This window comes from Danio rerio, chromosome 5, assembly GCF_049306965.1.
Source record: "Danio rerio strain Tuebingen ecotype United States chromosome 5, GRCz12tu, whole genome shotgun sequence".
In the NCBI taxonomy this organism is placed as follows: Eukaryota; Metazoa; Chordata; class Actinopteri; order Cypriniformes; family Danionidae; genus Danio; species Danio rerio.
In genome coordinates this window covers 76,261,851-76,287,500 of record NC_133180.1, presented here as the reverse complement: position 1 = coordinate 76,287,500, position 25,650 = coordinate 76,261,851, and the positions used below count along the sequence as shown (strand labels likewise).

Here is a 25,650-nt window from a genome sequence, read left to right as displayed (position 1 = left end):
TCTATCTATCTATCTATCTAACTATCTATCTATCTATCTATCTAACTATCTATCTAACTATCTATCTATCTATCTATCTATCTATCTCTCTGTCTGTCTGACTATCTATCTATCTATCTATCTATCTATCTATCTATCTAACCAACCAACCATCATCTATCCATCCATCCATCCATTCATCTAATGAATTATAAATTTACTAGTAATACTATGAATGTGTTTGGGTTTACCGAGTACAAGTGGTGGAAAAAAGGAAGAGAACTGAAGCTACATTTCCAAAATCAAAAAGGTAGCCCACATAAACAAGTTCATCATTGACAGAAACTGCTAATAACTGCAAAGTATTTGACTCAACACAAAGCAATGACAACAAAAACAGTAAAAACAATCATCAAATTACAGCCACTGCCTAAAAGACACAGAAAATGCAGCAGTGCCTCCCAGACAGGGCCGGAGTGGGACTCCTTTTCAGCCCTGGAGTTTCAAGCCTCAGACCGGCCCACCTCAGTTCACGACTGACTATATTAAAATAAGGTCATTTCCAAATCAGTTTCTAAAGACACGATCACATCTTTTTTTGAAAAAACAGCTGCTTTAGAACTTCAAATGTTCAACAACCCTAACAGTATTATATGTCTTAACAATAAAAACGAAAACAATAAGTTGCTCTAATGAGGATCGAACTCGGGTCCGCGGCGTCTAAATCTAACATGTTAACCGCTGGACCACAATAGCTGTGTTCAGAACGGAGACACAACTGAGTTTTATAATCATTAAAATAGATGAAAAGAGAAGAGTTGCGGTAAAATAATGAATAAAAAGGCTGTGGTCAAGTAAATAAATAAATTTAAAAAGTGTGACTGCTGAGAGCAAAAGATTCTGGAGCTACGGACACCGGACCTCGCGGCCAAAAAACAGACCGGCCCACCGGGAATTCTCCCGGTCCTCCCGATTAGCCAATCCGGGCCTGCTACCAGAGCAGGAAAAGGCGTCTGTTTACAAGTTTTACATATAAACAGTATAAAAAATTAAAAAAAATAAAAAAAATTAAAAAAAGACTCTCTAAAAATATAAAATAAAAATTAAGCGGATTAAATTTCCCTCAGTTATTTTGAAATAGGCATGGGCCGGTATAAGATTTTGATGGTATGATAACCTTGGATGAAAATATCACATTTACAGGGAATTGTAATCACTGCTCTAAAATATATTTGTTTTAAATGTCTGGGTAAAAAACAAGAACTTTCTCCCGCTTTGAACACAATGTCTGCGTCCAAAATTGCATACTATACTATATAGATTGCTAAAAACAGTATGCGAGCCGAGCATGTCCAAATTCATAGGAATCAAAAAAACAGTATGCAAGTACCCGGATAACCTACTACTTCCAGCCACTGTTAAAAACAGACAGAAAATCCAGCAGTGCCTCCCAGAGCAGGTAAATCCATCTGTTTACAAAAATGACTTGCTCTAAAAAATAAAACAAAATAAATACGCTAATGCCCAATTATATGATGTGAAATATTTAAAATATGTAAAATGATTTATTAATTCAGTGTTTATCAGCATAACGAGTCATACATTTACTAACAATTCTATGAATGTGTTTGCGTTTATCGAGTACAAGTGGTGAAAAAAAAGATGAACTGAAACTGAAACTCCATTTCCAAAATCAAAAATGTAGCCCACATAAACAGCAGGTTAATAACCGCCAATGCATTTGATTCAACACAAAGAGATTACATTAAAAACAGTAAAAACATCAGCTCATTTCAGCCACTGCCAAAAAGGACAGAAATTCCAGCTGGAAAAGCCGTCTGTTTACAAGTTTTACATATAAACAGTAACATATATATGCTATAAGCTATATTGTGAAATATTTTAAATATGTGAAACAATTGATGAATTCACACTAACAATTCTATAATTGTGTTTGGGTTCGATGAGTGCACGGGGGAGGGGCGGAAAAAAAAGAAGAGAACTGAAACTCCATTTCCAAAATCAAAAATGTAGCTCACCTAAACAGCAGGTTAATACCGCCAATGCATTAGACTCAACACAAATAAATGACATTAAAAACAGTAAAAAATCATCTAATTTCAACCACTGCCAAAAAAATCCAGCAGTGCCTCCCAGAGCAGGAAAAGGCGTCTGTTTACCAGCTTAATAATAAACAGTGGAGAAAAAATTACTTTCGTTAAAAAAATAAATATAAAATATGCTGATGCATGCTCCCCCAATTATTGTGAAATATTTTAAATATGTGAAATAAATGATGAATTCAACGCATTTAAAATGGAAGCTCAAATTATCCATCTATCTATCTATCTATCTATCTATCTATCTATCTATCAACAATTCTGTGTATGTGTTCGTTGTGGAACCTACATGTTTAGTGTGTGTTCATTGAGTACAAGTGTTGGGGAAAAAAATGAAGAGAACTGAAACTAAATTTCCAAAGTCAAAAAAGGTAGCCCACATAAACAGCACGTCTCGCAAAAACTGCAAAGCACTAAATTCAACACAAAGAGATTACATTAAAAACAGTAAAAACATCATCAAATTTCAGCCACTGCCTAAAAGACATGCAGAAAATCCAGCAGTGCCTCTGGAAAAGATGTCTGTTTTTACATGTTTTAAATATAAACAATGTAAAAAATGAAGTTGTATAAAGATAAAATAAAATACAAATATGCTGATGCATGTTCCCCAAATTATTCTGAATTATTTAAAACATGATTTTTAAATCAACACTTCAACACTGATGAATTCAGTGCATTTAAAAGGAATTCAGTGCATCTATCGATCTATCTATCTATCTATCTATCATTTCAGTGAATGTGTTTGGGTTTGTTGAGTACAAGTATTGGGGAAGAAATGAAGAGAACTGAAAAAAGGTAGTTCACCTATAACAGCAGGTTTATGACTGAAACTGCTAGTGCCTATGTCTATGCATTGACAAAAACAAAACAATTGCATTAAAAACAGTAAAAAAAAAAAAATCATCAAATTTCAGCCACTGCCAAAAAAAAGACAGAAAATCCAGCAGTGCCTCCCAGAGCAGGAAAATGCATCTGTTTACAAATAAAAATACAAATTACTGATGCATATTCCCAAATTTATTGTGCAATATTTAAAATATGTGAAATGACTGATGAATTCAGCGCATGTAAAAGGAAGCTCAAATTATCTATCATATATTCTGAATTATATATTTACTAGCAGTTCTATAAGCGTGTTTGGGTTTATTACGTTTCGTTTTCAAGTGTTGGAAAAAAAAAAATAAACTCAATTTTCAAAACAGTAGCCCATCTAAACAGGTCTATCAATGAGAGAAACTGTTAATGAATGTCAAAGCATTTGATTCAACACAAAGAGATGAAATTAAAAACAGTAAAACATAAATTTCAGCCACTGCCAAAAAAAAAAAAAAAAGACAAAACATGGACAGAAAATCCGGCAATGCCTCCCAGAGCAGGAAAAGGCATCTGTTTGCAAGTTTTACATATAAACAGTGGGGAAAAATTACTTTCTCTAAAGAATAAAATAAAAAATAAATATGCTGATGCATGCTCAACCAGTTATTGTGAAAAATTTTAAATATGTGAAATGACTGACTAATTTCAGTGCATTTAAATAGAAACTCAAATTATCTATATCTATCTATCTGTTATGAATTATAGATTTACTTTTTATGAGCGTGTTTGGGTTTATTACAAGTGTTGGAAAAATTTTGTGAAAATAAACTCCATTTACAAAAAGGTTGCTTACCTAAACAGGTCTGCTAATACTTGTCAAAGCATTTAACTCAACACAAAGAGATGAAATTAAAAACAGTAAAAACATCTCATCTAATTTCAGCCACTGCCAAAAAAGACTAAAAAGGCAAAACAGAGACAAAAAAATCAGGCAATGTCTCACAGAGCAGGAAAAGGCGTCTGTTTACAAGTTTTATATATAAACAGTGGGGAAAAAATTACTTTCTCTAAAAAATAAAATATAAATAAATATGCTGATGCATGCTTCCACAATTAGTAAAAATAAACTCAATGTCCAAAACAGAAGCCCATCTAACCAGGTCTATCAATGAGAGAAACTGTTAATGAATATCAAAGCATTTGATTCAACACAAAGAGATGAAATTAAAAACAGTAAAAACATCAAATTTCAGCCACTGCCAAAAAAGACAGAAAAAGAAGGACAGAAACTCCCGCAGTGCCTCCCAGAGCAGGAGAAGCCATCTTTTCCTCAAAGTTTTTATTATAAAATAGAAAAAAAAACTGACTTTCTCTAAAAAATGTAATAAATATGCTGATGCATGCTCCCCAGTTATTGTGAAATATTTTAAATATGTGAAATGACTGATGAACTCAGCGCTTTTAACTGGAAACTCAAATTATCCATCTATCTATCTATCTATTTATCTATCTATCTATCTATCTATCTATATATACATATATTTATCTATCTATCTCTGTTATGAATTATAGATTTACTAACAGTTCTATGAGCGTGTTTGGGTTTATTACAAGTGTTGGGAAAAAATGTAGTGAAAATAAACTCCAAAAATAAACTCCAAAAAGGTGGCCCACCTAAACAGGTCTGCTAATAATTGTTTAAGCATTTAACTCAACACAAAGAGATGAAATTAAAAACAGTAAAAACATCTCATCTAATTTCAGCCACTGCCAAAAAAGACAAAACAGAGACTAAAAATCCAGCAGTGCCTCCCAGAGCAGGAAAAGGCGTCTGTTTACAAGTTTTATATATAAACAGTGGAAAAAAATGACTTTCTTTAAAAGTAAAAAAGAATAATAATAATAAAAAGAGCCCAAAACATGCTGACGCATTTCCCCCAACAATTGTGAAATATTCAAAACGTGTGAAAATTGTCTTTTCATGCAACACTGAGATAAAAAGCTGATTTCACTGCATTTAAAAAGGAAGCTGTGAATATTCTCACTTCCCACATGCAACTAGCTTAAATAATAACAATAATAATATGAACATCCGACACGTGTGACCATTACATGTGACTGTCCAAAGCATGACACTGAACACATCAGCTCTGCACCTTCAATATCTGCAGATGTGCACCAAAAAAAAAAAATCCATACACGAAAGGAAATGCCAGCTTGCTAAGAACGGCTTCAATATTCCCTTTCTTATGACATTGAGGAAATTCATAACAGCACTAAACACGAGGATGTAAACGCTGAAGTTTGTGTGCTGAAGCACAAACATGCGATTCACAACAACAGACAGTCGAATGCGAATATATCCCTGCAAGCAAAATTAATTGTAATTTCTTAATTTCTGGAAATATCTGCCGATAGGGGGCGCTAATTTCGCAGCCAAAACCGAAAACGACATTTACACTCTTAATTTCATCGATAATAACAAGCTTTTAGTATTCACACTCTTATCACTGGAAGCAGAATCAAACTTGACGAAGTTGCTGTCGTCAAGCGAGCCAGAAAACGCGTAAAGCCGGCCGCTTCTCCCCGCGGCCAGACAGGAGTGAAGAAAAAATTCAGAGGGAAATTCAGCAAACATGGCTGCTGCGTGAGCTTTTTGTGTTTTCAGATTGTACCCTACCCCGTCTGATTTCAACTCCGCGAATTTAATGCACGAAATAGCGAAGGATTTCGATGCAAACGCGAGGACTGATAAGCAGATTGAGCAATGCAACAATTCACCGCAACACACAAACTCGCCGCAAAACTTTTATTTCCACCAAGCGGCTCCGCAAAAGAAATAAAGAGAAAAAAAAAATCAACAGATCCATGCACTGCACGACACATTCAGATCCCATTTGCGAGAATTGTGATGCGATCTTACCGCGCGCACAAACATGAGCTCCGGGTGGTTTTGCGGATCAAGGCGCCCGTTAGTTACATTGTATCGTTTGTTGAATGAGGAAAGACGCGTGTGCTCCACTTTTTGTTACCTCCCAAAATGATGCGGGTCATGCGGAGAAATTTTCAGGGAATGGAGAAATCCTCCCCTTCGGATCTCAAAATGACGAAACGAGCGGGTCTTTCCGGGGCATTTTTTTTCCTCGCTTTGACGGAAAAGAAAAAAAACAGATCTCCAAAATTTGATTTGGGATGAATTTGAGTGTCTTTGCTCCTGCTGTGTCCGCCGATTCCTCACTGTGGCTGAGGTATATTAATGTTGCGGTCTGCCCCACGGACACATTCATCCGCCATCATGCAAGGGGAGGTTCTCAATTTGCAAATGCATTAATTTCACACAATGCCTTTATGAAGCTCATATCGCGTCTGCTGGCTTGTCTTTTAGGTTAGATAGGGGAAATCACTGATATAGCTTTCTTGTGAAAGCTAATTTTGCTCATTTAGAGCAAGTTTTTTCAGAGGACATTTTTAGTCAAAACTACTTTTTCATCAGTTTTGATGATGAAAATAATCCTGTTTGATTTGCAACTTAAATAAACTCGAATATTTGTGCTGTTTTAATATATATATATATATATTTGTTTTTATATAAGAATACATTTCTTTATACACAGAGATGCACAAACGTGCTGTGCTGAATTTGTGCATGTTTTGATTTGACAGAAAATTGCGATTTTTTTCAGCTGCACGTTTTGCACCAAAAACCATGAATAAATTATGAGGCGAATTTCGAATCAAAGGACTTTTATGCAGACTGGGCTGTTTCCTTTTTTCTTTTTTTTCTTTCTTTTTTTTTTCTCCACTTCTCCAACGGGTCTCGACTCTTCAGCGCCTCCAGCGGAGGGTCTGAGCACGCAGGAAAAACAGCACTCATCAAAATTGACAAGCAAATTTCAATTTTCTGGAAAATAAAGAAGAAATAAACGCTGATGGTGTTATATTTGAACGCTTAGCAGTTTTCCACACACATTTCTTCAGCTTCGTTTTATTGGTTTTACATAATGCACATATATTTGTAGACAGATGATGCTTTTCAAAATAACCTGAAAGCACATACTGAAAAAAAAACATTCAAAGATGATTCCTTGGTTTTACTCAATTTTTTTACGTTAAGTAGTTGCAAACAATTTATTTGGGCTGAATTTAAACAAGCAAATTAAGTTGAACATTATTACATTTAATGTGTTTGTTTAAATTCAACACAAATAAATAGTTTGCTACAGTTTTGCATGCAACACTTTTTTAGGCACATGCACAGGTGGCTTATACATGCTCTGCCCTATTTTGCAGATTTTTCTGACAATGAAGCATATTAAGATCCAAAACCCTGCTTAAAACTACAATTGTTCATTATATATTTATACATAAAACAAATATACAAAAAGTATTTTTTAAAAGCTTAACTAATCAATCGATGATGATAATAATAATAATAAATGAAGAAGCTTATTTTAAAACATTTAAACATCATACTGTCCCCAAACTTTTAACCTGTAGTGTACATGTGTATGAAGAGTTCAGATGCAAAAACCTCTAAATGCCGTCTGAAATTTTGTGTATGTTCAGTAATTTCACTTTTACAGCAAAGGATGAGTTTAAAGTGAAATAAGACAACAAAAACAAAGGAGGCAAAAAAAAAACAATTGTTCTCAAATTTCAGACAGCACTTAGAGGTTTTTGCATCTGAACTATACATTATATATATATATATATATATATATATATATATATATATATATATATATATATATATGTGTGTGTGTGTGTGTATGTATATATATATATATATGTGTGTGTGTGTGTGTGTGTATGTATATATATATATATATATATGTGTGTGTGTGTGTGTGTGTGTGTGTGTATGTATATGTATATATATATATATATATATATATATATATATATATATATATATATATATATATATATATATAATACTTTTTAAATATATTTAATAAATTTTTTTTTTTTTTTTTTTTCATTTTTTTAATAATTATTTCTTTCTTGCTAAGATGGCTGGCGATGCAGTGGCACAGTAGGTAGTGCTGTTGTCTCACAGCAAGAGTCATTGGTTCGAACCTTGGCTCAGTTGACGTTTCTGTGTGAAGTTTGCATTTTCTCCCTCCGGTTTCCCGAAGAATTGGGTAGGCGTGTGTGTCTTGTGTGTGTCTTGAGTACGTGTGTGTCTGTGTGTGTGTGTGTGTTGTTCTGTTGACTACTGAAAAAAATATAGAGCTTAAAGGGGCTAATAATACTAACCTTATAATGGTGTTTTAAAAATTAAAAACTGCCTTTATTTTAGTCGAAAAAAACAAATAAGACTTTTTCCAGAAGAAAAAATATTATTAGACATACTGTGAAAATTTCCTGAATCTGTTAAACATAAATTGAGAAAATATTTTTAAAAAGAAAAAAATTCAAAGAGGAGCTAATAATTCTGACTTCAACTGTGTGTGTGTGTGTGTGTGTGTGTGTGTGTGTAAATATATATATATATATATATATATATATATATATATATATATATATATATATATATATATATATATATTTAAAACTTTTTTTTGCTAAGATGGCCAGTCATTTTAACCAATCTTTATCAAAGCTGTGTGTCATGGTTATGTAATCACATTGTAATTTAGCAACTTTAAGAAGAAATTGTCCTGCCTTTAGCAATTTCCCCTGAGCATTAATTTGCAACACTGCTTGCAATGAAAACAAGGGAGGGAGCAATTGCTTAGCAATAGCTGATAGCAATCAATGAATGAATGATTTGGCTAACAGGCATTATTATAAGTACATATGCAACTGATGCCATGATTTTAAACATTCATAATACTTGTACCCCTGGGCTTATGAGCTTTTGATTAGCTTATAAACTATACACTAAATTATTACTTCAGTCCTCTTTAAGTTTGATTCGAAAGCAGCGGCAATATTTGGCTCCTCCCCGTATTTTGTCTTCCATTTGATCAGCAAAAAAACATCACGTTGTCTTTTATTAAATTGTAAAAAAAAAACTAAATTATTATTACGATTCAGATTGTTAAATGTGTGAATTAGCCTGTAGATTTAACAAAAATGGTTATATTTATGCCATTTAACTGGAAAAGTGGAAGTTTTTTTATTTAATACTAGAAAAAAATTGTTAATAGTTTTTATTTAATTAAATATTTATTTAATACACTGTACTATAGTAAACAGCCTCTGCTCTGCCTGTCTATACAAAAGAGTGCTAGTTTAGCATACAACCATACCATATTAGTCAAACATTTTTAAATGTATTACTATTAAATTATTATTTATAAATGTATTATTAGGCTTATATATATATATATATATATATATATATATATATATATATATATATATATATATATATATATATATATATATATATATATATAAAATTCAATTAATTAATAAAAAATACCCAAAAATGAATATCCTAAAATCGCCTCTGCTTGTATCGATAGTGTAACATATGGTTGAGCTTTTCTGTAAAAAATAATGAGAAGAATAATAGTATTTCTTCAGCCAATCAGTTGAACCTAGATGGCAAAGACAGCAATATTGAAAAATTTAATTGGACAGAATGGTTTTCTATTTCTATTTTCTTGAATTTTTGTTGGCAAAGCTGAATTTTCCACAGGCATTAACCCAGTCTTCAGTGTCAAATGGTCCTTCAGAAATGATTCTAATGTGCTGATTTTTCTGGGCAAATGCTTGTGCTGCTTAATGAAGTGTGAGAGTGTTTATCTTCTAGGACTCTTTGATGGATATCACCAACAAAAATGTTCAAAAGAACAGCACTGATCTGAAATAGAGATCTTTTATAATGAACTTGCTAATACTGTTTTTTGATAATACAGTTCTGCCAATCATCTTTATGAGCATATTATATGTATGACAACAAACATCTTTTTGTAACTGACACCATGTGTAGCCTTTTATAGCACAAACAACCATGTTGGAAGATGAATCTCATGGTCATATTTCAAAATGACAATGGAAAGATTGATCAAACTCGCTCAGACTGGAACAAGAGCTTTATTTACACACAAGAACTGAATATTATCTGACATCAGCTAAAAAAATGAATGAATGAATAAGGGAATAAATAAGAAAAGAAGGAAAATGAAAAAGAAGTAAATAAATCAAATTAATAAATAAATGAATGAATGAAGAAATAAATGAATAAATAAATTAAGAAAACTAAATAAATAAATTCATAAATAAATAAAAAATAAGCAAATAAATAAATAAGTAAATATATAAATATGTGACTAAGTATAAAAATAAGTAAATAAATAAAAAAAATTGAGTAAAAAAGTAGATAAATAAATAAATAGAAAGAAAATAAATAAATAAGTCAATAAATTTATAAATACATAAACAAACAAATAAATAAATGAATAAAATAAACAATAAATAAATAAATAAATACATTATTTAATTAAAAACTTAGTAAATAAATAAAATTAAGTAAAAATTTAATAAAAAGCAAATAAATAAATACATACATAAATAAATGTAGGTAAATAATGCATAAATACATCATTAAATAAAAATAAGCAAATAAACAAGTGAATAAATAATAAGTGAATAAATACATAAACAAACAAATAAATCAATGAATAAGTCATTGACTATTGAATAAATAAATAAATGAATGAATAAATAAAGTGAATAGATAAATACATAAGCGAATAAATAAATAAATGAACAAATAAATGAATAAATAAGTGAATAAATAAATAAACAAATAAATCAATGAATAAGTAATTGACTATTGAATAAATAAACAAACAAACAAACAAACAAATGAATAAATAAAACAAAAATATTTATTTTTTTTATATTTTTTATATAAAAAATAAATGGGGGGTGGTGGGGTGAAGTCTGAGGTGCGTGCTTATGGGTTATTAATTGGTCATTTTTAACCCAACTGTTTTAAGTGAGCATAGACAACAAGAAATAAAGTAGTGACTGCAGATTGAAGGAAAGTAGTGGAGTAAAAGTACCGATACAGCACTAAAAATGTACTCAACAGAAAGTAAAAGTGCACGTTTTTACAACTACTTCTTAAATTACTAATCCTGATAAAAACTACTCCATTACAGTAGTTTAAGTATTTATAATTTATTACTTTACAACACTGTTGGCATTTTAGCAGCCAATATTACATTTGAAATAATGTAATGCATAAGAAATACTAATATAAAAAGAGGAATAAGTTTACTGCCAGTTTAGTACAAGGTCTTTGTAGAGTAATATACAACCCCAACCCAGACGATATAGCACTGCACACTATTAAACATGTTCATTAAAGTCGCTTATTCACACTTTTCAAGATTAAAAGTTGTTGGAAGAAACATCAACATCCTATAATGCAATTCAAAAGCAGAAAGAAACGGAAAAAAATAAAACATGAAATCACAAAATATGGAAAACTGCTAATTTACAGATGATTTTTTAAAGTGTACTACAGTTTATACAGTATAAAACACTTTTCTATACTATGGTTTAAAAACACTATTGTATTTATAGTATTTTTCCGTGTGGGCCTCCAGCAAATCTCTTCTCTTTGCTTTTATTCTGCATACAGTAGGTGAATCCCAAATTAAACCCTAGACAGATCATTTCCAGATGCCTTCAGAAGAAAGCTATCTCACATTAGACAAGCTCACACACACTTATCTCATAACACACACACACACCTATTCATTAATAATTAACCCCATATTCCACACGTTCACTTCCCGATGACAAGTACTCACCTTTAGCTCCCGCATGATCCCTCCTTTTCAACTGAATCCTATTTTCTCCTGCTCCACAGCAGCGTTTTCAATTAGCTTTTATTACTTCACAGTTTCACCAACGATTTCTCCATCTGCTCCAGCGGTGCACTGAAAAAAAACCTTCAACTACAGTGTGTTCAAGTCAAAGTACATTTCTAGATTGGATTGAAAAAGTGACGGTGGCTCAGTGGTTAGCACTCACAGTAAGGTTGCTGGTTTGAGTCCTGGCTGGTTCAGTTGGCAGTTCTGTGTGGAGTTTGAATGTTCTCCCCGTGTTGGTTTCCTCCGGGTGCTCCGGTTTCCCCTACAGTCCAAACACATGCGCTATAGGGGAACTGATGAACTGAATGGGCCATAGTCAGTGGTGAAGTGTAAAATGCGTGGGCTTACCCGCAATAATTAAGGTGGGCGTCCTCCGAAGTGAAAACCAAAGGTGTGGGGTGCTTATGACAAGCGAAGTGAAGAGAGTTGGGGGTGCTTATGATCAAGCGAAGGTGATTGGCTTATTTAGAGGTGGTGTTAAGGCTGAGGCGATTCATGATCTCTCAAACTGAAGACAGGGGATGGGGATTATCACGAGGGGGCGGTAGTGTATGAGTGTGTGTGGGTGTGTGTGTGTGTGTGTGTATGCGTGTTTTTGTGACATATCAGGACACAAATCTGTATAATGACATGGGTATGACACGGGTATTACAAAAAGGAGGTGAAATATGAGGACATTGGTGACATCCTCATATCTCAAAATGCTTATAAATCCCACAGAATAAGTTTAATCAGAGAGTAAATCTGCACACAGTCTCCTGTGATGGTTGGGTTTAGGGGTGGGGTGGGGTGAGGGCAATATAATATACGGTTTGGACAGTATAAAATGAATGGAAACCTATGTAATGTCCCCAGTTTTCACAAAAACATACGTGTGTGTGTGTGTGGGTGTGTGTGTGTGTGTGCGCGCGTGAATGAGTGTGTATGGGTGTTTCCCAGTACTGGGTTGCAGCTGGAAGGGCATCAGCTGCGTAAAACAAATGCTGAAATAATAGGCGATTCATTCCACTGTGCAAAAAGTTGCTGTATGTTTGTCCAAAGCAAGATTATGCGTTGATTTAAAGTTTTAAAAAGTAATATATATATATATATATATATATATATATATATATATATATATATATATATATATATATATATATATATATATATTATTCAGAATTATAATATATAGTCAGAATTATTAGAAATGTTTTTCTTCTTTTTTAAATATTGTCCAAATGATGTTTAACAGAGCAAGGAAATTTTCACAGTATGTCTGATAATATTTTTTCTTCTCGAAAAAGTCTTATTTGTTTTATTTCAGCTAGGATAAAAGCAGTTTTTAATTTTTTAAACACTATTTTAGGGACAAAATTATTAGCCCCTTTAAGCTAATTTTTTTTTCCTATAGTCTACAGAACAAACCATCGTTATACAATAACTTGCCTAATTACCCTAACCTGCCTAGTTAACCTAATTAACCTAGTTTAGCCTTTAAATGTCACTTTAAGCTGTATAGAAGTGTCCTGAAAAATATCTAGTAATATATTATTTACTGTCATCATGCCAAAGATAAAATAAATCAGTTATTAGAGATGAGTTACTAAAACTTTTATGTTTAGAAATGTGTTGAAAAAGTCTTCTCTCTGTTAAACAGAAATTGGGGGAAAAAACAGAGGGGCTAATAATTGAGGGGGGCTAATAATTCTGACTTCAACTGTGTATGTATATATATATATATATATATATATATATATATATATATATATATATATATATATATATATATATATATATATATATTTATATTTTATATATATATATATATATATATATATATATATATATATATATATATATATATAGTGTCTCTATATTAAAGAACACTTTTACTTTGTGTGATTGTCATTTCTTTTCTAGACCACAATAAATAAATTTTTTATAATTAGATTATGTAAAACGTTATAGTTTGAACCAAAGTTAAATTATATAAATTGAGGCATTTTTTAAGTTGGTTTAAAGCAGGGGTCACCAAACTTGTTCCTGGAGGGCCGGTGTCCTGCAGATTTTAACTCCAACCCTAATTAAACACACCTAAACAAGCTAATTAAGGTCTTATTAGGTATACTTGAAACATCCAGGCAGGTGTGTTGAGGCAAGTTGGAGCTAAAACCTGCAGGGACACCGGCCCTCCAGGACCGAGATTGGTGACCCCTGGTTTAAAGTGTACATTTTGTTCAGTGTTTGAAAACAATTGCAATAAGTGAGAGCACTTCCACACTGCAGGTAAACCGACGTACCTTGAAAAAAAAGCAGTATTGCTGAATTCATATTAGTGACAAAATAGAATCTGAATTACTCCAGCATCCTGCGGAGAATATGGAGAATGGATGCACAAGTAGGTCAACAAACATAAATAATAGCATTAGAATACATAAAGCTTGTAAAATAGTGAAGCTGTATGAATTATTCATTTAAATACACTCGGCTGATTCACTTGCATTTAAAACTGTAAAGTTATTTTTTTCCCTCAGTTTCTTTCTCAAACATGTGCGGCAGCATTTTTCCCCTGGTCTTGTATATGTGTTTGGATTTATAATATTTTTTAAACTCTGTTTTCTAGAAGTGAATGTTCTGAAAGTGATCTGCACTGGACTGGATTTGTCAGCTCTAAAATCTAACTGAAAATGTAGCCCTATATACATTTCTGGAGAGCGCACATTATGTATCCAGATGGCTTCATTTGGTCTTGAAAACAAACACTACAGGGTGGTATGACACCATTCCTTTTCACGTTTACCAGCTGACCACTTACCTGGACTGCTTTTCAGCTGTTTGCTCATCACATACATCTTCCACTCACGGATGACTTCATTGGAGTTCACCTGTGGTCAATTCAGCTGATTAGACATGATTTGAAAAGGCATACACCAGTCTATAGGGGGTCCCAGGGTTGATAGTGCATGTCAAATGACCAATGAGCACAGTTGAGTGATCAGGGGGAGAAGGGCCTTAGTCAGGGAGGTGATCAATAACCCCATGGTCACTCTGTCTGAGCTACAGCATTCTTCTGTGAAGAGAAGAACAACCGTCTGTGCAGCAATCCAGCAATCAAGCCTGTGTTGTAGAGTGGCCAGATGGAAGATACTCCCCGCCTGGAATTTGCCAAAAGGCATGCATGCATCCATCCATCCATCCATCCATCCATCCATCCATCCATCCATCCATCCATCCATCCATCCATCCATCCATCCATCCATCCATCCATCCATTCATTCATTCATTCATTCATTCATTCATTCATTCATTACTTCACTCGCTTTCAATTAATTTGTTTGCTTTTTATTTTATTTATTTATATATTTATTTATTTATTTAATTTTTATTTATTTATTTTTTATTTATTTATTTTACGTATTTATTTATTTATTATTTATTTATAAATTTAAATTTTTTATTTATCTATTTATTTATTGATTAATATTTTTTTTTATTATTTGCTTGCTTGCTTGCTTGCTTTTAATTAATTAATAGTTTTTTGTTTACTTATTATCATTATTATTATCATTATTAATAATAATAATAATAATAATATGTAAATTCACCAATGTGCTAAACTTGACAGAGCGATGAAAATTGTGTTAAAGTCTTAAATTGTATAAATTTGTATTCTGTGCTTTATTTGCATTCCCATTATAAAAAGAGAGAAGATGAAATCGTGACCTTTTAGAGTCATGAATCCTCTCCATTTCCTAATGCAAATGAAAAACATCCCATAATTTGTGCTCTGTACATCAAGGACTGCTTCTGGTGGCTTCATGGCTGGAAAATTCCTCATAAATGTGTGACTGAAAATATTTCTCCCAGCACATCAGCAAAATACCACGTCAGTAAGTATCTACTCTTTAATATATTGTATATACCTTTGTGTTTGAGTTACAATAATTTTTTTCTGAATATTCTAACTAGATCCAGAACATACTGTAATGACATTTATATTGCAACCTGCATATGATATTTGAAATGAATTTGTAATGTTAAAGTTCATCAAATTAAATTTATGAATTTTGGTGCAATTTTGAATTTCTTTATTGTAGTTTACTATTATTATTTTACTGATAGTTTAATACTCTTGAATCCACTTAATATAAAGTGCATATTAACATGAACACTTAATCATATGATAAAATGCTGAAGGAGAATTCCTCATAAATGTGTGACTGAAAGCATTTCTCCCAGCAGATGTCAGCAGAGCATTACCATGGACAACACCAAATATCAGTATCTCGTCAACAGTTTTCATGTTGTCTTTTCCATCTATTAGCTGATTTCCTGCTGAATTCCAGTTTGCTCCTTAATGTTTGCCTTGAATTTGATTGCATTAGAAAAGACAGAGTTGGTCATTTGATGCAAACATCACATTGTAGCAGGGGTATTTTAAGTTTTTCTTATTCACCAATCACTCAGACATATCCCTAGTCATCAAAATAAATACAAATTAAGGGGTTAACTTCCTTCCTTCCTTCCTTCCTTCCTTCCTTCCTTTCTTCCTTCATTCATTCATTCACCTATACAATTGTTTATTTATTAATTAACTAAATTCATTTATTCATTCATTCATTCATTCACCGATTAATTTAATAATTAATTAGTTCATTCATTCATTCATTCATTCATTCATTCATTCATTCATTCATTCGTTCGTTCATTCATTATTTCATTCATTCATTCTTTATTCACTTATTTATTTATTTTTTTATCATTCATTCATTCACTTATTTATCCATTCATTCCTGTATTTATTTATTTATTCATTTATTCATTTATTTATTTATTCATTCACTTATTTTTCTCTCATTCTAAATGTATATCTAAAACAAACTTTATATTTTATTCACTTATTAATTTCTTTATTAATAAATAAATTAATTAAATAATTAGTCCATTCATTCATTCATTCATTCATTCATTCATTCATTCATTCATTCATTCATTCATTCATTCGTTTATTCATTCATTCACTTCTTTATCCATTCATTAATTCCTTAATTCCTTTATTTATTTATTTATTTATTTATTTATTTATTTAGTTAGTTAGTTAGTTAGTTAGTTAGTTAGTTAGTTAGTTAATTATTCATTCACTTATTCATTCACTTATGTTTCCCTCATTCTAAATATATATCTCAAACACACTTTTTATATATTTTATTCACTTAGAAGCAGCGTGCAGGCGTTTGCTTGTTGTTAGGGGCCAAATACATATTTGCTGCCGTTTTTAAACGTTTAAGTTCATTTGATTGACTATGTATAAGCCAGTGGATATTATCAATGCATTTATTGGGTAAAATTGCTTCTTTTTACTGTTATTCAATGTGTTTTTGGTTATTATCAATGCACTATCACTTTAATTGAGCGTGAGCAGCGCAGCAAAAATAGACCCAGCATCGAATCTATTGCGGTACTGCTGCTTCAGCGACACTCACGCTGATGCAATGCATTCAGTATGAAAGCTCTAATCTGTTAACATGGATACTGGAAAAAAAACGCGCTGCTCACGCTACGCTACCACTTGCGGTGTGAAACAGGCTTAAACCTAGACAAAGAAAACACTTTACAATGTTACAAGTTAACAGGTTAACATAAAACAAGACTCAGCAATGTGTGTGTGTGTGTGTGTGTGTGTGTGTGTGTGTGTGTGTGTGTGAGGTGAATATATGTAATCAGTCTATGATTCGTTTCCAGCTGTGTGTGTGCAATCAGGAGGAGAACTGGAACTGGTGTGTGTGTGAGGTGCATGATGGGATTTGAAGTCCAGTTGCATGACAGATCTGTAGTCCTCCAGTGATCTGCAACTGCTAGATCGCTGGTGATTGTGACCCCGCTTAAAAGAGCAATTTAAAAGCATTCACTTGTTGTGTGTGAACTTTTGTTTGTGCTCTTATTGCATGTCAAATGCAATTAAAATGATTAAATTATTAAAATTATTTATTTAGTGAAAGTTATTACTTTTTCATTGGATGCACCTCAGATTGCACTGCACCAGGTCTGCATCCAGACGCCTCTTGTAATTTTGGTTAATATGCATATTATAACACTGTTGACATACACACCAACCCATATACCAATAAACCTGTCACCATATAACCATAACTACATCCCATCTCATGTTGTTTTTGCAAAGAAACATGATAAATAGGGCCACATTGTAAGTCGCTAATGTTTATTTGACATGCAAGTAGCCTATACACAGTACACTTAAATAACTATTCATTTCAAAAGTACTATCTGCAAGTACAGCTTATGGATTTATATGTCCCTTTAAGAATTCATTGGCACATACATTACTAATGTAAGCGCACCTTTTTGCCACACTGTTTTGACTTTGCTGAAAAACTAATTTCTCCTCGATCTTAGGAAAAGGTACTGCAGTTTTCAATACAGACCACTAGAGGTCAGAAGAGTCCTTCTACACATATCTAAAATACTGAAGAAAAGTACAAGGTGGACATTAAATTCACTGCGGTTTTCACAGAATCTGTCACACACACAGAGAGAGAGAGAGAGAGAGAGAGAAGGAGAGAGAGTGATAGTTATGTAACTAAAACCCCTTCTGGAATAGATCTGCTAGAAAACCATTAAGGTGTTCTCATTTAATAAGATTAGACGCAAGGGACGAATCCATTAGGGTAAAACAGTTACTTAACTGAACTTCTCATCAGAGTTTAATTGACTTTTTTATGTTATAGTATGAAATGCGCATTACACTGCACTACCGGCAGATCCTCAGATATACCAACACAATCATACAGTACTGCGCAAATGCTTTAAGCCAACGTTACATCTGTTGTGGCGATGCAGTGGCGCAGTAGGTAGTGCTGTTGCCTCACAGCAAGAAAGTCGCTGGTTCGAACCTTGCCTCGACTCAGCTCAATTGGTGTTTCTGTGTGAAGTTTGCATGTTCTCCCTGGGTCCGCATGGGTTTCCTCTGGGTGCTCCGGTTTCCCCCACAGTCCAGTACAGGTGAATTGGGTAGGCTAAAATTGTCCGTGTGTGTATGAGTGTGTTGCTGGAAGTGCATCCGCTGCATAAAAACGTGCTGGATAAGTTGGCGGTTCATTCCGCTGTGGCGACCCCGAATTAATAAAGGGACTAATCCGACAAGAACATGAATGAATGAATGAAATCTGTTGTTTTCCTGATGGTATAATGGATATGTGTCACCCTTTACCCCAAAATCTGTCATTATTTGTCCAGTTTTTCAAATTGAGATTTATACAGGGTGAACAAACTCTTTTCAGTTAATTTTCAGCATGGTAATGGTCCGCTAATTGTAGTGAAATGCTTTTTGGAGAAAGAAAACAGCTGATGAAACACAGACAGTCATGAAATGGCCTCCACAGGGAACATTATTGAGGCTGTGTGAGATCACCTGGACAGAAAAAGAAAGACAAGACAGTCTAAACCTTCAGGAAAGTGCTAAAAGAAGCCCGATATTACACGGCACATTATTTCAGAAAATGTCAGAACAATCCGAACAAAACCAAGGGAAGCCACATTAAACATAGACGTTTGCTTAAACAGGAAATGTTGTGCCGTTGTTGTTTTTTTAAACATATTTTATCTGTTTGTTTTTAATAAAGAGACTGATTGATTGTATATAATGTGCCAAAGTCTTTGGCCAACAAAGCTGGTATAGTGATTGGGACCTTTTTGTTAGTAGTGTATCTAGAACAGTGTTCCTGGAGATCGACCTTCCTGCAAAGTTCAGCTCCAACCCTGATCAAACACACCTGAACCAATTAATTAGGACTTGAACAGCACTTGATAATTTCAGTCAGGTGTGTTTGATAAGGGTTGCAACTGAAACCTGCAGGAAGGTCGATCTAGAACATCGGTTTTGTAAAGTTCCAAAACACAATATTCAAGCATAAAGTCATTTAATTGCAATACATACATTATATATATATATATATATATATATATATATATATATATATATAGTCGCATGACTCGGTAAAACTATAGGTCTTCTGAGAAAATTTGCTCAGGCGAATGAAGCGAACGGGAGGTAGCGGAAACTACAATTCCCATCAGCCCAGGCTTTGCCATCTTCCCTTGCGGTCTGTTGTCGCTACAGATCCAGTAATGCGGAAATGGAGTGTGCTGCTTGAAGCGGGGATGAAAAAGAGCTGTAAATGATCGAACCTAAAGCGGATGTTGTCGCCGCGCGCGTACTGAATAGCGGTGTTGTCGCGCGAGTACTGTAAAGCGGGGAGGGGGGGTTGAGCGCGCATACTCAAGAGCGGTGTTGTCGCGCGCCTACTGAAGGGCGGGACGGAGGGTGTGTCGCGTCGCGGGGGCACTTTTGATCATTTTGGAAGGGAATTTTCTATCCAAGACTAAAAACGGCATGTGCACTGCACAGGTTGAGCACTATGTGTGCACATGCCTGCAAGTTGGGGAATACGACTAATAACAGTCATGGGGACTGCAGAAACACAGCACACTGTTCAGACTGATGCAGACATTGACTTGTACCGCAAAGAGGTACAAAGACCTGCTTACTCATGGTTTGTCCTCTCAAGTGGGGGAAAGACAATGCACAACGTTACCCACTGCTGTCAACCTGGGCCAAGTCATATCTCTCTGTACCAGAAACCTCAGTCCCAAATGAGAGGGTTTTTTTCTGTTGTAGGGGACATTGTAAATACCCAGAGATACCAGCTTTTACCAGATTATATTTATATGATAATTTTCCTTTAAACCCATCTCTATCTAAGTGAGTGAGTGATTAAATGTTGAATGTGATGAGTTTTCAACAATACTAAATTGAAACTTTATTTTTTTACATGGTTTAATATTTTTTTGTTATTAAAATTGAAGTTCCTGTTTCAAAGCTTACAGATAGATGGCTAATTTGTATGTCATTGACACTTTTGGCACTTTTTTGGAGTATTTTCATAAGTTTTGTTTTTTTCTGTAAATGATTCAATAAATACCGCACCGTGACATTCATACCGAGGTATTACCGTACCGTGAAATTCTGATACCGTTACATCCCTAATATATATATATATAAATATATACTTAGCTTACCATCTGAATGTGTCAGCAGAAATGGAGACTCATCAGAGCGGGCAACGTTTCTCCAATCTTCTATTGTCCAGTTTTGGTGAGTCTGTGTGAATTGTAGCCTCAGTTTCCTGTTCTTAGCTGACAGGAGTGGCCCCCAGTGTGGTCTTCTGGATATTTTCGCTTTTTCGGACCATTCTTTGTAAACCCAAGAGATGGCTGTGCATGAAAAATCACAGTAGATCAGCGGTCTGATTTTCTGTCACTTAAATCCTCTTTTTTCCCCATTCTGATGCTTGGTTTGAACTGCAGCAGATCGTCCACTTGTCTACATACCTAAATGCGTTGAGTTGCTGCCATGTGATTTTTATGTCAAAATGTGTGTTAATGAGCAGTTGGACAGGTGTACCTAATAAAGTGGCCGGTGAGTCTATAACACAACTAAAATGAATGCTAATATATTAATAGGATCTGGCTGCAGATTTGCACATGCACTCTCAGACGCATGCACGCAAGACCTAATGACATCACAGTGAGACAGAATTATATAGAGAGTTAAATATGCAGTTGAAGTCAGAATTATTAGCCCCCTTGTTTATTTTTTTCCCCAATTTCTGTTTATCAGACAGAAGATTTTTTTTTAAACACATTTCTAATCATAATACTTTTAATAACTAAAAAAAAAAATAATAAAAAAGTTAGCTTAAAGGGGCTAATAATATTGACCTTAAAATGTTCTTTAACTGCTTTTATTCTAGCCAAAATAATAATAATTCTCCGGAAGAAAAAATATTATCAGACATACTGTGAAAGTTTCCTTGCTCAATAAAACATAATTTAAGAAATATTTTAAAAAAATAATAATAAATTTAAAGGGGGGCTAATAATTTTGACTTAAACTGTATATACCTTTTTTACATTAGCTCACAATAAAACTATAAAACTAACACCCTGTTACTTTAAACAAAATAAATATTAACTAAATTAAAAGAAATATATAACAAGAAAAAAGTTAAATAAGTAAAATAAGAAAAAAAACTTTAAATTAATAATAAAAATAATCATTAATTAATAATTATTCATTATTATAAATAAATAAATTAAATAGATAAAAAATAATTTTTATTTTAATTTATTTACATTTTAATTTTACTTTATTTTAGGATGTTTTAGGGTATTTTATTTACTACTGAGTTATAATAATTAATTGCATTATTAATAAATTGTGTGTAATATACATTAGTACAGGGAAGATGTGTAACAAGGTCAACAATAAAAAAAAATGTAAATAAAAGTGAAAATTTAAAGTGCTAATTTCAAACATTAATAAACATTAATTTAAAGAAATGCCACCATATAAACACAAAAGATCTTACACTTCTCAGTTTGTGCTCTAAATCCTGTAACAGAGCCTCCAGCATAGCATGAATAATGCAGTTACGCCCCTTTAACCTAATAGCTATTTCAGATTTCTCTCAAGTAAACGTTATGTAACGGCACTTCAGTAATGTGCCGCTTCTAGGTCAAAGAAGCCCTATAAAGAAAGGGGGTGGGATTAGTCTGATTAAAAAATGACCCTCATCAGGTGAGATCGAATTAAAAGCATCCGTCAGGGAATGGATCCTGCGAGGCTTGCACGGGAAATGGAACTTGAACGTTGACATTTTCCAAATGATGTACCTAAAATTAAAATCCCATTAGCGTAAAGTGAAGAACACAACATGCTGTGGCTGTGAAGACGAAAGCAAGACGGCGAGGAAGCCATAAATCCCTGACACATTTGAGGAATTATTATGATCAAGCATTTCAGTGATGCTCAGATTATAGTTTTCATTCATGTGCTTGTCTTGTGTCTTGTATGTTTCAGATAGTCAAAATTTTGTTATCTTTGGCATGATGACAGTAAATAGTATTTTACTAGATATTTTTCAGGAAACTTCTATACAGCTTAAAGTGACATTTAAAGGCTTAACTAGGGTAATTAGGTTAACTAGGCAGGTTAGGGTAATTAGGCAAGTTATTGTATAACGATGGTTTGTTCTGTAGACTATCAGAAAAAAATATAGCTTAAAGGGGCTAATAATTTTGTCCCCAAAATAGTGTTTAAAAAATTAAAAGCTGCTTTTATTTTAGCCGAAAAAAATCAAATAAGACTTTCTCCAAAAGAAAAAATATTGTCAGACATACTGTGAACATTTCCTTGCTCTGTTAAACATCAATTAGGAAATATTTTAAATATTTGAAAAAGAAGAAAAAAAAATCGAAGGGGGCTAATATTTCTGAATTCAACTGTATATATATATATTATTAGCCCCCTTTTTATTTCTATTTTTATTTATTTTTTATATTTCCCAAATGATGTTTCACAGATTCAGGAAATTTTCACTGTATGTCTGATAATATTTTTTCTTCTCGAGAAAGTCTTATTTGTTTTATTTCGACTAAAATAAAAGCAGTTTTAAATTTTTTAAAAACCAATTTTGGGACAAAATTATTTGCCCTTTTAAGCAATTTTTTTTCCGATAGTCTACAGAACAAACCATCATTATACAATAACTTACCTAATTACCCTAACCTGCCTAGTTAACCTTTTTAACCTAGTTAAGCCTTTAAATGTCTCTTTAAACTGTACAGAAGTGTCTTGTAAAATATTATTTACTGTCTTCATGGCAAAGAGAAAATAAACCAGAAATAGGTTTCTAAAACTATTATGCTTAGAAATGTGCTGAAACAATCTTCCCTCCATCAAACAGAAATTTGGGAAAAAAATAAACAGGGGCACTAAAAAGTCAGGGGGGCTAATAATTCTGACTGTATATATATTTATACAACAGTTCTGTCTGGTTCTTGAATCTTATTGGCTGATAGCCGTGATATATTTGAGTAATATCAGCACCCGTACAGCCTCTTTACCCTTTGTGTATTACTCCGCCCACATACAGCCAGCAGAAAGCTGACACTACAGATCTACAGTTTAAAAGATGCTTGCTCAGCTGTTTAACTGTCAGCTTATGATTTGAATCCAAGGCAGAAGAAAGTAGTTCCTCATACAAAAGGGTTTTTGAGACTCTCCATGTTTGATTTTGTTTTTGTATACACAATTATGGCGTCAAACTGTTGTATAAACGCAATATCACACTCGTAGGAGTGCGATATGGCTGTATATCGGCACTGGTGGGGGCACTAAGGCACTCGGCCTGCGACCTCGTGGCAACGCACGCCTCCCACTACTGCCGATATACAGCCATATCGCACTGCTACGAGTGTGATATTGCTCACATATATATATATATATATATATATATATATAAATATATATGTATATATATATATATATATATATATATATATATATATATATATATATATATATATATATATATATAAATATATATATATATATATATATATATATATATATATATATATATATATATGTATATATGTGTGTATATATATATATATATATATATATATATATATATATATATATATGTATATATATATATATATATATATATATATATATATATATATATATATATATATATATATATATATGTATATATATATATATATATATATATATATATATATATATATATGTATATATATATATGTGTGTATATATATATATATATATTTTTATATATATTTTTTTTTTCATTTACCAGATGCAGTGATGAGCTTAAGAGATAACAGAGTGTGATATGAAAGGACAGTAAAGAGCATCGTGAGATCTTCTGTTCGTCCTCTGCATCTCATACAGGTTGCATAATGAAGTGTGTGTGTGTGTGTGTGTGTGTGTGTGTTGCTGTGATACTGCAGCTCACACTCATCAAATCACTATCTTTGCTTTCATGCATTCATTGCACATTCACGACATGCAAGATGAACAGCTTCCAGATGCCCTTCCAACCGCAACCCAGTACTGGGAAACACCCATACACTCTCACATTCACACACACACACACACACTTATACAGTATGGCCAATTTAGTTAATCAATTGACCTATAGCGTATGTGTTTGGACTGTGGGGGAAACCGGAGCATCCATGAGGATACCCACGCCAACACGGGGAGAACAAGCAAACTCCACACAGAAATGCCCACTGACCCAGCCGGGGCTCGAACGAGCGTCCTGAGTGCTGTGAGGTGATAGTGCTAGCCACAGAGCCACCTTGTCGCCTCAAGAAACAAGTTGACTTTACTTAAAAAACACAACTTAGAACTATTAAGTTCACTTGACTTTTATAATCATGCACATAGTTCACGTAATCATTTTAAGGCAACGTTTACCTAAATTGATTTAAAGTGAAGTCAATTAATCTCTTTTTACAGTGTAGTTTGAGTGTTCTGAGTGCAGACGAGTTCTGTGTGTCTGCGAACATCTCTGTTTCAGGCCAAAGAATGAGCACAGTTTGCTTGAGCGTTATGTGGAAGTAGAACATAAGCCTAATTTATCTGCTAGTCTGGGTATAAATTCACTGTGACTCTGGGATGACGCACATTCGCCAGAGAATCGAGTTCCGCTCACGCTTTTCTGTAAATCCAATTGAGAGATGGCGTTTATCCAAAGATAATGTGGCAGACTCTCACAACGCCTGCTATTATGGATTTACACCATGGTTACTGGACACAGAGTCTTCAGTAAACTAAAGAGAGTGTATGTGCAACTCTGTGTAGATACTTTAATTGCAGTGTAAAAGTAATAAGCAAGCATTAATCACCATTACACTTCTTAAATATCCTCTCTTCTTTGCCATGACACATTTATTTATTTATTTATTTATTTATTTATTTATTTATTTATTTATTTATTTATTTATTTAAA

The 25,650-nt window shown here is 33.1% G+C and overlaps 1 protein-coding gene across 11 annotated transcripts in view; it reads right to left on the bottom strand.

Annotated features, from left to right (window-relative positions):
* The window catches only part of znf618 (zinc finger protein 618), a 66,002-nt gene extending 59,603 nt beyond the window's left edge, over positions 1–6,399 (bottom strand). For 5 of the 11 annotated variants that reach the window (XR_012405686.1, XR_012405685.1, XR_012405689.1 and 2 more), the window contains exon 1: positions 5,842–6,238. The gene's annotated coding sequence lies outside the window, so the exon portion shown is untranslated. 11 annotated transcript variants of the gene reach the window in all.
* Positions 6,400–25,650: the final 19,251 nt, after the last annotated feature.